Source organism: Gopherus evgoodei, unplaced genomic scaffold (genome assembly GCF_007399415.2).
Source record: "Gopherus evgoodei ecotype Sinaloan lineage unplaced genomic scaffold, rGopEvg1_v1.p scaffold_64_arrow_ctg1, whole genome shotgun sequence".
Taxonomy (NCBI): domain Eukaryota; kingdom Metazoa; phylum Chordata; order Testudines; family Testudinidae; genus Gopherus; species Gopherus evgoodei.
The window spans coordinates 159,130-174,374 of record NW_022060085.1 but is presented as its reverse complement, the minus strand read 5'-3'; positions in this window follow the sequence as shown (position 1 = coordinate 174,374).

Genomic DNA, 15,245 nt, shown 5'->3' with positions numbered 1-15,245 from the left:
ATCTGCTCTTCCCGTCCTCCAGTGGCTGTAGTGTCCCATCTGCTTGCTCTGCTAGATCTCGGGCAATGCCCTTTGCTAGGTGGCTAGCAGTTGTCACACCATTGTGGGATGAGAACATGGCATGATGCTGCATGATTGAATATGACCATTTTTATAATTGTTGCTGTAGTAAGTGAAGGCCCTGATAAAGGCCCAGTATGAGGCCTGAGGCCTGAACTAAAGTAATGGTCAAGACTTTGCTAACATAAAGCAAAGTGAAGCTATGAGCCAGAGGCAGGCCCTGCTCACAGAAGCTGGCAAGGAAAGGGCTGATGCTGCAAGAAGATACGTACCTAAAAGGTCCTGAACACTAGAGATCAGAACATTCACATACTGGCACATTCCACACAGATAACAAGGAACAGACTGACCCATCCCAATGACAGGGGCAAAAGGGTAATATGATGGATACAGTTGTTTTGATCGAACCAACATGTACAAGGTGAGAGGCGGCACCTTACTACGTAGAGGGGTGGTACCTTGCTGCATAGAGGGGCTGCACCTCAATACGTCAGGAGTGATGTGTAACTTTTTTGTACCTGTGTATAAAAATTTATCCCTGGGGCGATGTCTTTGTCCGGCCGAGGGGGCAGTGGAAAGTCCCGCCACTGACTGAGCCGAGTCCATTGACCGTGGGCACATATTAGTAGTATGCCTTTTACAAGAGTAACAATCTAGGGGAACTATCATTGTGTTCATATGGCAATAAACCTGTCCGACGTGCCTTCGTACCTTACTAGACTCTGTGAAAGCAGCAAAGAATCCTGTGGCACCTTATAGACTAACAGACGTTTTGGAGCATGAGCTTTCGTGGGTGAATACCCACTTCGTCAGATGCACGGCTACCCCTCTGATACTAGACTCTGTGGTTATTGAGGGTTCTCTTCGGGTCTGCTGTGTCAGCTACCTGCGCAGAGCTGGGGCAGCACACAGAGGGAACACACGCACGCAGCAGAGTGATACCAAGGAGAGAGCGGAGCACCACACCGGTAGCCTCTGATAACACACATCTGACAACAGGGCTCTGTAATCTAGCGGAGAAAGGCCAAGGAAGACTCAATGGCTGGAAGCTGAAACCAGACATATTCCAGTTGGAAATAAGGGCCAGATGTTTAGCACTGAGGTGATTAATCGTTGGAACAAACTGCAAAGGGAAGTGGTGGATTCTCCAAATCCCCATGCCTGCAGATCCAGACTGGGTGCTTCTTTTGAAGATCTGCTTGAGGGCTTGTCTACACTCAAAATAACACAGCGGCTCTGCCATAGTGCTTCAGCGTAGACACTATTTACATTGACGGCAGGAGTTCTCCCATCAGCGTGGGTAATCCACCTACCTGAGAGGCAGTAGCTAGGTCAGTTGAAGAATTCATTTATGGATCTCATGCCATCTGCACTGGGGTTAAGTTGAATTAACCTAACAGGGGTGTGGGTTTTCTTATTTGCTGTCTCTCAAAAAGGAAATGTAATGTCACATTGTGTTATTGGAGGCATATGTCATAACATTTTTTCCCAGACCTTGAGCTTAGCGTCCAAAATATGGGCGTTAGCATGAAAACCTCCAAGCTTAGTTACCAGCTTGGACCTGGTAAAGCTGCCACCAGCCAGGAATTATACAGTGCCTAGCTCACTGTGGTCTCCTCAAAACCTTCCTTGGGGGACCCCCAGACTCAGATGCCTTGAGTCCTACAACAAAGGGAAATAACCCCTCCCCTTGTTTCCTGGTTACTTCCTCCCCTTCCTGGACGACCCTAGGAGATTCCCTGCTTCCAGTCCTGGAAACACAAGTACTAAGAGAGCTAATCTCTCTCCCCCCCTCACCCAGAGGGTATGCAAAGTCAGGCTTAGTAAATCTAACACAAAGAGATTTTCCCCCTGACTTCTTCCTCCCACCAATTCCCTGGTGAGCTGCAGACTCAATTCCCTGGAGTCCCCACTAAAGAAAAACTCCAACAGGTCTTAAAAAGAAAGCTTTATAAAAAGAAAGAAAAATACATTAAAAATAGTCTCTGTATAAAGTGAAAATATACAGGGTCAATTGCTTAAGAAAAAAAAGTGAATAAACAGCCTTATCCAAAAAGAATACAATTTAACACATTCCAGCAACTACACACATGTAAATAAAAAAAAAATATATAAACCTATTGTCTTACTATCCTTGTACTTACAACTTGGAAACAGAAGATTAGAAAGCCAGAAGATAGAAAAATCACTCTCAGAGCCGAGAGGGTCAGACCCAAGACAAAGAACTCACACCCCAAACTTCCCTCCACCCAGATTTGAAAAAGTCTTGTTTCCTGATTGGTCCTTTGGTCAGGTGTTTCAGGTTACTGGTGTTACCCCTTTACAGGTAAAAGAACATTAACCCTTAACTATCTGTTTATGACAGCATAGCATGGAGATCATGATATATGATAGTACCTCTCTATTCAGCATCAGTTAGATCTCAGTCGAAGTACTGTGTCGAATTTTGTATGGAAAGATGTAGGAAAATTGGAATGGATCCAGATGCAAGTAAAAAAGATGTTACGAGGGTTGGTGACAGCCGTATGTGAAAGCTGAAAGAACCAACTATGTTCAGTTTGGAAAGAAGAGATTAGTGGGATATGATCACGGACTTCAAATACTTCAAAAGTGGCCAGAAAAAAAGTGGAAGAATGTTGTTTTCTCTTGCCACAGAGGGCAGGACAAGAGTCAGTGGAGTCAAACTCCAGCACAGCAGATTTAGATGAACTCTCAGGAAAAAACTTCCTAACTGTAATAACAGGACAATGGAACAGACAACTTGGGAGGTTCTGGTAGCTCCTTCACAGGAAGCTTTCCAAATGAGGCAGGACAGCCATCTGCTGGGATGTTTAGACTAAACACATCCTACATCTTGGCAGGGGCTCAGACTAGCTAACTTTTGGTCCCATCTCAACCTGTGGCTTTATGATTCTCCAATGTCAAATCCTGGTGTGGACCAGGCCTTGGAGACACATAAATCAAGGGGCTCAATGTAGGGGTACCTGGGTGAAATGTAATGGCCTGGATGGCCTAATGGTCCCTTCTCACTTTATCTCTATGCACCCATCAATAAAGAAATTAGAACAGATATTTATATTTACTTTGTCTCACAAAACAGAAACAAGCAAGGGTGACTCTAAGTATTTTGCTGCCCCAAGCACGGCAGGCAGGCTGCCTTCGATGGCTTGCCTGTGGGAGGTTCCCGGTCCCACGGATTCAGCGGCATGCCTGCGGGAGGTCCGCTGAAGCTGCGGGACCAGCGGACCCTCTTTAGGCATGCCACCGAAGGCAACCTGCCTGCTGCCCTTGCAGCGACCAGCAGAGCGCCCCCCGTTGCTTGCCACCCCAGGCATGCACTTGGCGTGCTGGGGCCTGGAGTCACCCATGCAAACAAGAGAACATTCAATTCTACTGAAAGTCTGAACATAAAACACTGAGAAAAGAAAATTGTTTACATAATCCATATTTGGCCTGTGGAACTCCTTGCCACAGGCATTATTGGAGCACAGAGCTTAGCTGAATGGGATTCATAAATGGATTGGCCATTATAGGTGCCACTTTAGTAAAGGCTGTCTGACACCTTCAGTTAGGAGACCTGATTTTCATTTTCAGTTCTTTATACATTGGCAAAACTTGAAGCGTTTGGACTGAAAATTCCCATGCTGGGTATCTGCTTCTGGCTGAATTGTTTTTTTGAAAGTTTTGAAGCTAGGTGAGAAGTTGTCTTGTCCATGTTGAAAAATTCTTAGAATAGTTCCAGCAAGGAGCCTCCCACCCCCATGTTCTCCAGCTGATAAACGTCAGGTAACAACAGCCCCCGACCCCTCATTAAAAGTTATAAATTTTCCAAACTTTAGGCATTCAGAGTGAAATTTCCTATGCTGAGTGTCTGCATCCCCCTGAATTGTTTTTTTAAAGTTTCAAACATAACATCTGAACTGAACATAACAGTTCAGCTGACTTTGTCAATGAAGCTAAGAAAAAATATGTCTTGCCCATTTTGTTTAAATGAGCCCTTCCACCTCTGTGATTTCCACCAGGTAAAAGTCAGGTAACACCCTCGCCCCCCAGTTCACAGCGAGAGCCCAGAAATGCAAGAGGAGGTGACAGTGTCTCTGCATTAACACACAGCTGGATTCTCTGCTCTTTACTCACTTCTTACTCCAAGGGGAGTTTTGCCTCAGTGTGGCTTTAGCAAACTATGGGCCAGGGCATCAAAATTTGGCCTTGTATTGCCCATCTACTAACACCTTTCCACCTGATGGATCCACTGTGCCACTGAAATGCAGCCACTTTGGTGTTGGAGTGAGCAGAGATGCACAGAAAAGAGGGACATTTTGGCCCATGATACTGGAGTAAACTCATCCCCTGTGGCAAAGTCCCTGGGCTGTTTAATGGATGCACAAAGCAGAAAGGACCCCAGACCTATTCTCTATCCCATCACACCCACATTGCACTGGGTTTGTTGAGCAGGTGAGCTCCTCATCAAGAGATGGGTACCTGTGAATCCTGAGATGGAAGCGTCTTCCCTGGGAATCCCCCCCAGATAGTCGTGTCCCACACCTCTCTCAGCTCGGCACCGCAGCAGCATCCCACGCTGAGAGCTGATACACAGGTCTGCACTATTTATAACAGAGCTCTGGGCAATCCCAGTGGGGTTCTCTCAGCCTCTGGGGAGAAGCAGCATCTGAACATAAACAGTTTGCAGATCAGCCTGTCTGGGCTTCTGTGCTCTTTATGCAGCTTTAGGAGTAAACAGTAATTAAGGGACCTTCCCAAAGGGAGCTGAGGACTCTGGGGTTCAGTGCTGAGTCAGAGAGGAGTTGGCTGCTCTGTGCATATATTTAAAATTTATACTTTATTAGGAAAAAAAATTAGAGATAATGCCTAGGTCTCCATAGAGTCTGATACGCTGTAAATGTCCAGGTAGATTGTAGACAAGACAGATCTGGAGAAAGGTGCCAGAGGGGAGACACAAACACCCTGCAGGTACACGGGGCTGTTGTTAAGGGATCAGAGATCAGTAATTCTCCTTGGTAACTGTAAGGGCCAGGTGTGGGGACTCGGCCCTCTTGGGAGCGGCTGTGAGCTAGGCCGCCTCACTACATTAGTTGGGTGAGCTGCCGCCTTAGCCTGGTGAAGCAGGAAACAGTCAGGAGCTCAGGCCCTCAGGCCGGGGCTGAGCAAACAAACAGGATAGAAGCCCAGGCCCTTGGGCAGGGCGGGGCAACAAGCAGTTCAGGGCTCAGGCCCTTCTCAGCCCAGCAAGAGGGGGAGTCTGCCACTCCTGGAGTGGGGTGGCAGGGGGGACGCAGACCCTCCCACTCCACTGCGTCCCAGTCCGGGGCCCTAGCAATGGCAGGCAGTCTGCTGCTGTGTCAGTGGGGATCCTGACTGCAACACACTGACATTGGTTCGGGATCTCCTGGAGCCAGACTAGGGTCGGCTACCCACAGGCCACTTCCAATCTCCCCCCCTGTTGGTACCTGTGTATCACCCGCGTCTTCCGCGGTGTCCCACACCATGGGCTCCTCCGGATACTGAGCGCTGGGTAAGCGGGGCTGGTCCTCGGGATACCGGGCGCTGGGACATTCAGGCAGCTCCTGGGGGCACTGGGTGAGAGGTAGGCCCGGCCAGTCCACCTCCGGGTAGCGAGCACGAGGTCGGCTTGGCCAATCTTCCTCAGGGTAGCGAGCACGAGGCAGGCATGGCTAGTGCTCCTCTGGGTAGCGAGCACGAGGTCAGCTTGGCCAATCTTCCTCTGGGTAGTGAGCACGGGACAGACTCGGCCAGTGCTCCTCCGAGTAACGAGCACGAGGCAGGCACGGCCAGTGCTCCTCTGGGTAGCGAGCACGGGGCAGGCACGGCCAGTGCTCCTCTGGGTAGCGAGCACGGGGCAGGCTCGGCCAGTGCTCCTCTGGGTAGCGAGCACGGGGCAGGCACGGCCAGTGCTCCTCTGGGTAGCGAGCACGGGCAGGCTCGGCCAGTGCTCCTCAGGGTAGCGAGCACGGGGCAGACTCGGCCAGTGCTCCTCAGGGTAGTGAGCACGGGGCTGGCTCGGCCAGTGCTCCTCAGGGTAGCGAGCACGGGGCAGACTCGGCCAGTGCTCCTCAGGGTAGCGAGCACGACGCAGGCTCGGCCAGTGCTCCTCCAGGTAGCGAGCACAAGGCAGGCACAGCCAGTGCTCCTCAGGGTAGTGAGCGCGGGGCAGACTTGGACAGACCTCCTCGGGGTAGCGAGCGCGGGGCAGGCTCAGCCAGTGCTCCTCAGGGTCATGAGCGTGGGGCTGGCTCGGCCAGTGCTCTTCAGCGTAGTGAGCATGGGGCAGGCTCGGCCAATTTTCCTCAGGGTAGCGAGCATGGGGCAGACTCGGCCAGTGTTCCTCAGGGTAGCGAGCACGAGGCAGACTCGGCCAGTGCTCCTCAGGGTAGCGAGCACGGGACAGGCTTGGCCAGTGCTCCTCAGGGTAGCGAGCGCAGGGCAGACTCGGCCAGTGCTCCTCTGGGTAGCGAGCACGGGGCAGGCTCGTGTCATAACATTTCTTCCCAGATCTGGACCTTAGCATCCAAAATATGGGTGTTAGCATGAAAACCTCCAAGCTTAGTTACCAGCTTGGACCTGGTATCGCTGCCACAAGCCAGGAATTATACAGTGCCTAGTTCACTGTGGTCTCCCCAAAACCTTCCCTGGGGGACCCCAAGAATCAGATTCCTTGAGTCTCACAACAAAGGGTAATAAACCATTTCCCTTCCCCCTCCTCCCCTCCAGGTGTTCCCTCCCTGGGTTTCTGGAGAAATACACAGAAGCAAGCTCCATGAATCTAAACAAAGGGATTCCACCCTCCCTGCTTCAAGTCCTAGAAACACAAGCACCGATAGATCTAACCTCTCCTCCCCCTCACCCAGAGGGTATGCCAAGTCAGGCTTAGTAAATCTAACACAAAGAGATTCTCCCCCTGACTTCTTCCTCCCATCAATTCCCTAGTGAGCTGCAGACTCAATTCCCTGGAGTCCCCACTAAAGAAAAACTCCAACGGGTCTTAAAAGGAAAGCTTTATATAAAAAAGAAAGAAAAAGACATTAAACCTGGTCTCTGTATCACGGTGACAATATACAGGGTCAATTGCTTAAAGGAAAAAAATGAATAAACAGCCTTATTCAAAAGCAATACAATTTAAAACATTCCAGCAACTACACACATGTAAATACAAAAAAACAATATAAACCTATTGTCTTACTATCCTTGTACTTACAACTTGGAAACAGAAGATTAGAAAGCTTGGAGATAGAGAGAGATCACTCTCAGAGCTGAGAGGGTCACCGAACCAAGACAAAGGACAAAGAACACACACCCAAAATTTCCCTCTCTTGACATTTGAAACATCTTGTTTTCTGATTGGTCCTCTGGTCAGGTGTTTTAGGTCACTGTTTGTTAACCCTTTTATAAGTGAAAGAGACATTAACCCTTAGCTATCTGTTTATGACACGCCCCCCAAATTGCAGACAGTGGGGAAGCTCACTGGCGGCGATTTCCTCCTAGAACTTTAAAATAAACAGATTAATACAACACATGCATCTTTACATATACCACTAAGTATATAACTAACAGACTTTTACATTTTAAGAACACTTTTTAACTACTGGATTCTGGGAAACTCTCAAGGGAGAGAGCATCAGCTACTTTGTTAGAAGCTCCTGAGATGTGCTGAATTTCAAAATCAAAATCTTGGAGAGCTAAACTCCAATGAAGAAGTTTTTTGTTGTTCCCCTTGGCAGTATGAATCCACTTTAGCGCAGCATGGTCAGTTTGTAGCTGGAACTGCCGACCCAAACATATGGGCGTAGCTTTTCTAGGGCGTACACAATGGCGTAGCATTCCTTTTCACTGACTGACCAGTGACTTTCCCTCTCAGACAGTTTCTTGCTGAGAAACACGACAGGATGGAAGTTGTGATCCGTTGCTTCCTGCATGAGAACTGCTCCTATACCACGCTTAGATGCATCTGTGGTACTAGGAATGGCTTGTCAAAGTCCGGGGCCCTGAGCACAGGGTCAGACATGAGCGTCGCCTTAAGTTGGGTAAAGGCCTTTTGACACTCATCAGTCCACTTAACTGCATTTGGCTGGGTCTTTTTGGTCAGGTCGGTCAGTGGGGCAGCGATTTGGCTGTAGTGTGGTACAAATCACCTGTAATACCCGGCCAAGCCTAAGAAGGATTGTACCTGTTTCTTTGACTTTGGGACAGGCCACTTTTGGATAGCATCCACCTTGGCCTGTACGGGTTTTATGGTTCCTCGACCCACCTGGTGTCCCAGGTAAGTCACTCTGTTTTGGCCTATTTGACACTTTTTGGCCTTAACAGTTAGTCCAGCCTGCCTGATGCACTCAAAGACCTTTTCCAGGTGTAGTAGGTGTTCGGGCCAGGAGTCTGAAAAAATGGCCACATCATCGAGGTAGGCAACTGCATATTGTCCCAGTCCTGCTAGTAGACCATCTACCAGCCTCTGCAAGGTGGTGGGTGAATTTTGAAGCCTGAAAGGAAGGACAAAAATTCATACACCCCTGCATGGGTGACGAATGCTGACCTTTCCTTGGCAGGTTCGTCTAGCGGTACTTGCCAGTACCCCTTGGTTAAGTCTATTGTAGAGATGAACTGAGCACGTCCCAACTTCTCCAATAGTTCATCGGTGCGTGGCATTGGATAGTTGTCCGGACGAGTTACCGCATTTAGCTTACGGTAGTCCACGCAAAAGTGTATTTCCCCATCTGATTTGGGTACCAGAACTACTAGAGATGCCCATGCACTTGTAGATAAGCGGATTATACCCATCTGTAGCATGTTCTGGATCTCCCGTTCTATAGCAGCTTGGGCATGAGGAGACACCCGGTAGTGTGGGGTTCTGATTGGGTGAGCATTACCTGTATTAATGGAGTAGTATGCCCATTCAGTCCGTCCTGGGGTGGCTGAGAACAATGGGGCGAAGCTAGTGCACAGCTCCTTGATTTGTCGCCACTGCAGACGTTCCAGGGGGTTGAGAGGTTCACCTCTTCCACGCCACCGTCTTTTTTCCCGTCGTAGTAGACACCGTCAGGCCACTCAGCCTCATCTCCCTGGACTGTAAATTGACAAACCTGTAAGTCTCTGGAATAGAAAGGCTTGAGAGAATTAACATGGTACACTTTAGGCTTTAGTGAGGAATTGGGAAATGCTATGAGGTAGTTTACAGTTCCCAGGCGCTCTTGGACCGTGAATGGCCCTTCCCATGATGCTTCCATCTTATGGGCCTGTTGCGCCTTCAAGACCATAACCTGGTCTCCTACCTTGAAGGAACGTTCTCTGGCATGTCTGTCATACCAGGCCTTTTGCTCTTCTTGAGCATCCTTTAGGTTCTCTCTAGCAAGGGCTAAAGAGTGTCGGAGGGTGCTTTGTAGGTTGCTTACAAAGTCCAGAATGTTAGTTCCTGGAGAAGGCGTAAACCCCTCCCATTGCTGCTTCACCAACTGTAATGGTCCCTTAACCTCGTGACCATACACAAGTTTAAATGGTGAAAACCCTAAACTGGGATGTGGTACAGCCCTGTAGGCAAACAGCAACTGCTGCAACACTAGGTCCCAATTATTGGAGAATTCGTTGATGAATTTTCGTATCATGGCCCCCAAAGTTCCATTGAACCTTTCCACCAGGCCATTGGTTTGATGGTGGTATGTGGTGGCAACCAAGTGATTCACCCCATGAGTTTTTTACAGTTTTTGCATAGTCCCTGCCAGGAAATTAGACCCTGAATCTGTAAGGATGTCGGAGGGCCAACCTACCCTGGCAAAGATGTCTGTTAGGGCCAGGCACACAGTGTTAGCCCTGGTGTTGCCTAGAGCTACTGCTTCTGGCCATCGGGTAGCAAAGTCCACTAAAGTCAGTACGTACTGCTTTCCTCTGGGCGTCTTTTTTGGGAAAGGGCCCAGAATATCCACAGCTACTCGCTGAAATGGGACCTCAATTATGGGGAGTGGCTGGAGAGGGGCCTTGACCTGGTCTTGAAGCTTTCCCACTCTTTGGCACACCTCACAAGACTGGACATACTTGGCAACGTTCTTGCCCATCCCCTCCCAGTGGAAGGACTTCCCCAACCGGTCCTTGGTTCTGTTCACCCCAGCATGGCCACTGGGATGATCATGGGCTAAGCTTAAGAGCTTCCCCCGGTACTTAGTTGGAACCACCAACTGTTTTTGCGGCTGCCATTCTTTCCGGTGTCCACCAGAAAGAATCTCCTTGTATAAAAGTCCTTGGTCTATAACAAACCGGGATCGATTAGAAGAGCTGAGAGGCGGTGGGGTGCTCCGTGCCGCCGCCCAAGCTTTCTGAAGGCTGTCATCTGCTTCCTGCTCAGTCTGGAACTGTTCCCTTGAGGCTGGGGTCACCAGTTCTTCCTCAGACTGTGGACTTGGGCTTGGTCCCTCTGGAAGCAATGTAGGTGATGGGGTTGTTTCCGTTGCTGGTGAACCGCTCTCCGCTGGTGCACCTGAGGGTATTTCAGGCTCTGGCTGAGCCTTTTGGGTATGGCTGTCTGTTGCTTCTGCCAGTTGTGGCTCGCTGGCGCCCACTGGCGTTGAGTTTGAAGATGGGGTTGCAATTGCTGGTGCTGGTTGCTGTTCCAGTTCCGGGCCTGGGACTGGAGGTGCTGTGGCTGTTTCAGTGGTTGGCATGGAATCCGGGTCCACTACCTCTGTCTGGGTCTCTGGTAACCCAGACGGGGCGTCTGTGGACGGTTCAGGAACAGGAATGGGTCTGGAAGCTTGCCTGGTTTGGCTACGTGTAACCATTCCCACTCTCTTGGCCCGCCTCACCTGGTTGGCCAAGTCTTCCCCCAGTAGCATGGAGATAGGATAATTGTCATAGACTGCAAAAGTCCACATTCCTGAGCAGCCTTTGTACTGGACAGGCAGTTGAGCTGTAGGCAAGTCTACAGCTTGTGACATGAAGGGGTAAATTATAACTTTGGCCTTTGGGTTGATGAATTTGGGGTCAACGAAGGATTGGTGGATAGCTGACACTTGTGCCCCCGTGTCTCTCCACGCAGTAACCTTCTTTCCGCCCACTCTCAAATTTTCCCTTTGCTCCAAGGGTATTTGAGAGGCATCTGGGCCTGGGGATCTTTGGTGTGATGGTGGTGTAATGAATTGCACTCGCATGGTGTTCTTGGGACAGTTGGCCTTGATATGTCCCAGTTCATTACACTTAAAGCATCTTCCATCTTCCATCGGTCACTGGGCCGAGGTGAGTTACTGGAGACTGGTGAGGTGGAAGAGTAGGGTGTCTGTGGCTTTACTTGGGTGGTATGTGGGGTCTTTGGCTGTCCTCGGTTGTAGGGTTCATGGTCAGTGTGCCCCCTGGGGTAATCCCCCTGAGGTAATCGTTCCCCTTGACAGTAGCTTTCTTGCTTTCTGTCACTTCCATCCATTTGGCTCCAATCTCCTCCGCCTCAGCGAGATCTTTGGGTTTTCCATCTTGTATGTACTGTGTGATGTCTTCAGGAACACCATCCAAGAACTGCTCCATTTGTATGAGGAGGTGCAGTTCTTCCAAGGTTTTAACATTGTGTCCTGTTATCCAGGCCTCATAGTTTTTTGCAACATAGTAGGCGTGTTTAGGAAATGACACATCTGGTTTCCACTTTTGGGTTCTGAAGCGCCGACGGGCATGATCCGGGGTTATCCCCATTCTGTATCTGGCCTTGGTTTGAAAAATTTTATAGTCATTCATTTGCTGCTTAGGCATTTCAGCTGCCACCTCTGCTAAAGGTCCACTGAGCTGTGACCTTAATTCTACCATGTACTGGTCTTTGGGGATGCTGTACCCAAGACAGGCTCTTTCAAAATTTTCCAAGAAGGCCTCGGTGTCATCCCTTGCCTTGTAGGTGGGAAATTTCCTGTGCTGTGGAGCAATAATTGGCGCCGGATTGTTAGGGTTGGCTGGCACATGCAGCCCAGCTTTTGCCAAGTCCAGTTCATGTTTTCTCTGTTTTTCCTTCTCTTCATTTTCTTTTTGTTGTTTTTCCATTTCTTTTTGTTGTTTTTCCATGTCTCGGCGGTGGGCCAACTCTTCTTCTGCTTGTTTCCTTCGGTGGGCCACCTCTTCTTCTTCTAGTTTTCTTTTGTGTGCTGCCTCTTTGGCTGCCTGTTCTCTTTGGTAGGCTGCCAGTTTTATGCTTTCTTCCTTTTCTTTCAGCTCCATCTCTTTTTGTTTTATTTCTAGTTCCTGTTTGTGTTTTTCCATCTCTCGCCTGTGTTCAGCTTCTTTGATTTGTTCTTCGGCCTCAATTTTTGCCTTAGAAGTCATGGTTCCTGTTTTCTTGTGCTGGGGTGCCCTCCGGTGTTTATCTTCAGAACTGCAGGTTCTCTGTTGCCTCCTGAAGTCTGCCTAGCAACAGTGCCTTTAGCTAATCTTCAATGTTAAGTAAACCTGAAAAACCACTTTATTTGCATTTATATAGTGCTGGTAATGACTCTCAATGGGAGAGCTATTGCATGACAAAAGACCTGTAACAGCTCCTTAATGGCTTCTTGCTTAATATGCAAGCCACAAACTGCCAGAGAGAGCAGAAAAAAAAATTCTGTCTGGTTTCTTTGAAAACCAAACCCTCTCTGCTAAAAAGTCCCTAGCAGAGAAAAGAAAAATATAATATTCCTACTGGCTTCTGGATTCCATCCCACCACTGCACACCATGTCAAACCTTAGTCTCAGATTTGGACCTTAGCGTCCAAAATATGGGTGTTAGCATGAAAACCTCCAAGCTTAGTTACCAGCTTGGACCTGGTACTTGCTGCCACCACCCAAAAAATTAGAGTGTTTTGGGGCACTCTGGTCCCCCTGAAAAACCTTCCCTGGGGACCCCAAGACCCAAATCCCTTGAGTCTCACAACAAAGGGAAATAATCTTTTTTCCCTTCCCCCCTCCAGGTGCTCCTGGAGAGATACACAGACACAAACTCTGTGAATCCAAACAGAGTGACTCCCCCTCTCCGTTCCCAGTCCTGGAAACAAAAGCACTTTCCTCTTCACCCAGAGGGAAAGCAAAATCAGGCTAGCAAATCCAACACACACAGATCTCCCCCGATTTCTTCCTCCCACCAATTCCCTGGTGAGTACAGACTCAATTTCCCTGAAATTTCCCAGAAAAGAAAACTCCAACAGGTCTTAAAAGAAACTTTATATAAAAAGAAAGAAAAAATACATACAAATGGTCTCTCTGTATTAAGGTGATGAAATACAGGGTCAATTGCTTAAAAGAATATTGAATAAACAGCCTTATTCAAAAAGAATACAAATCAAAGCACTCCAGCACTTATATTCATGCAAATACCAAAGAAAAGAAACCATATAACTTACTATCTGATCTCTTTGTCCTTACACTTAGAAACAGAAGATTAGAAAGCAGAAACTACTTCTCCAAAGCTCAGAGAAAGCAGGCAGACAGAAAACAAAGACCTCAGACACAAAATTCCCTCCACCCAAAGTTGAAAAAATCCGGTTTCCTGATTGGTCCTCTGGTCAGGTGCTTCAGGTGAAAGAGACATTAACTCTTAGCTATCTGTTTATGACAGGCGGGCAGGTTGCGATGGCCTGGACATTGCCCACCAGGGGTTTTACCTGTCCATTTCCGATAGCGTATCCCAGGTAGGTGGTTTCTTGCCAGCCGATACGGCATTTCTTAGGTTTGGCCATTAACCTGGCTTCCCGCAAGGACCTCAGGACGGTGGCGACCCTCTCGAGGTGGTTCTCCCACTGGCGACTGTAAATTACCACGTCATCCAGATAGGCCTCCGCATAGTCCTGATGGAGTTGGAGAAGGCGGTCCAGCAGGCGCTGAAACGTGGCAGGGGCCTCATGAAGGCCAAACGGGATTTGAGTAAATTGGTATAGGCCTGTAGGAGTGGCGAACGCGGTCTTCTCCCTGGAGGCTGGTTTGAGGGGGATCTGCCAGTACCCCCTGCTTAGGTCAAGGGTGGTGATATACCGGGCCTCTCCTAATCAGGCCAACAGTTCATCTATTCGGGGCATGGGATATGCATCGAACTTGGAGATGGCATTAACGCATCTGAAGTCAATGCAAAACCGTTGTGAGCCATCAGGCTTCACTACCAGGACTACTGGGCTCCTCCACTTGCTTTGCGAGGGTTCAATCACCCCCAAGTCTAGCATAGCCCATACCTCCTCGTCAACGACCCATCTCCTGTGATACAGCAAGGGCCTGGTCGCACCCTGCATCACCACCCCAGGCTCAGTCTGAATTCTATAATAGACCAGGGAGGTGTATCCCGGTTGGGCTGTAAAAGTGCGGGAGAAAGCTTGAAGGAGGCACTGGGTCTGTCTGAGTTGTTCCTCCATCAGCGTCTCCCCAAGCTGGGGTCCCCCCGGGTCCTCGGTAGGGGTTACCTGGAGTCCAAGCTCGGGTTCCGGTGGGTAGGGGTTGATCAAAAGACCCTCTTGTTCCCGCCAGGGTTTGAGACGGTTGATGTGGTACTGCTGTTTCTTCTTTCGCCGGTCAGGCTGATGGATCTCATATGTAACCGGGCCCACCTTTCGAACCACCTCATACGGCCCTTGTCACTGAGCCAGGATCTTTGATTCGCTGGAGGGAAGGAGGAGTAAGACCAGATCTCCGGGTTGAAAGTCGCGTGTCTGTGCATCCCGGTTGTAGGTCTGGGCCTGCGTTTCTTGAGCAGCTTTCAAGTTCTCTCGCGTCAAGGCTCCAGCCTGTTTAAGACGCTCCTGGAGCTGGAGCACATATTTTAAGAGGCCCTGGGGGGGTAATGGGGTTTGCTCCCACGTTTCCCTCATCAGATCCAATAGGCCCCGGGGCCGGCGGCTGTACAGCAGTTCAAACGGCGAGAACTTGGTCGACAACTGGGGGACCTCCCATACCGCCAAGAGCAAGGGTGGAATTAGCTGGTCCCATTGGCAGAGGTCTTCCTGGGGGAACCTCCGCAGGATTTCCTTCATGGTCCAGTTGAACCTTTCAACTAACCCATCGGTCTCGGGATGATAGACCGACATCCGCAGTTGCTTGATTCCCAGTAGTCCACACACTTGCTGTAACAGCCATGAGGTAAAATTGGTCCCCTGGTCCGTGAGGACCTCCCGGGGCAGGCCGATGCGGGCAAATACTTTCACCAGCTCCCCTGCGATGGTGCGGGCTGTGATGTTCCG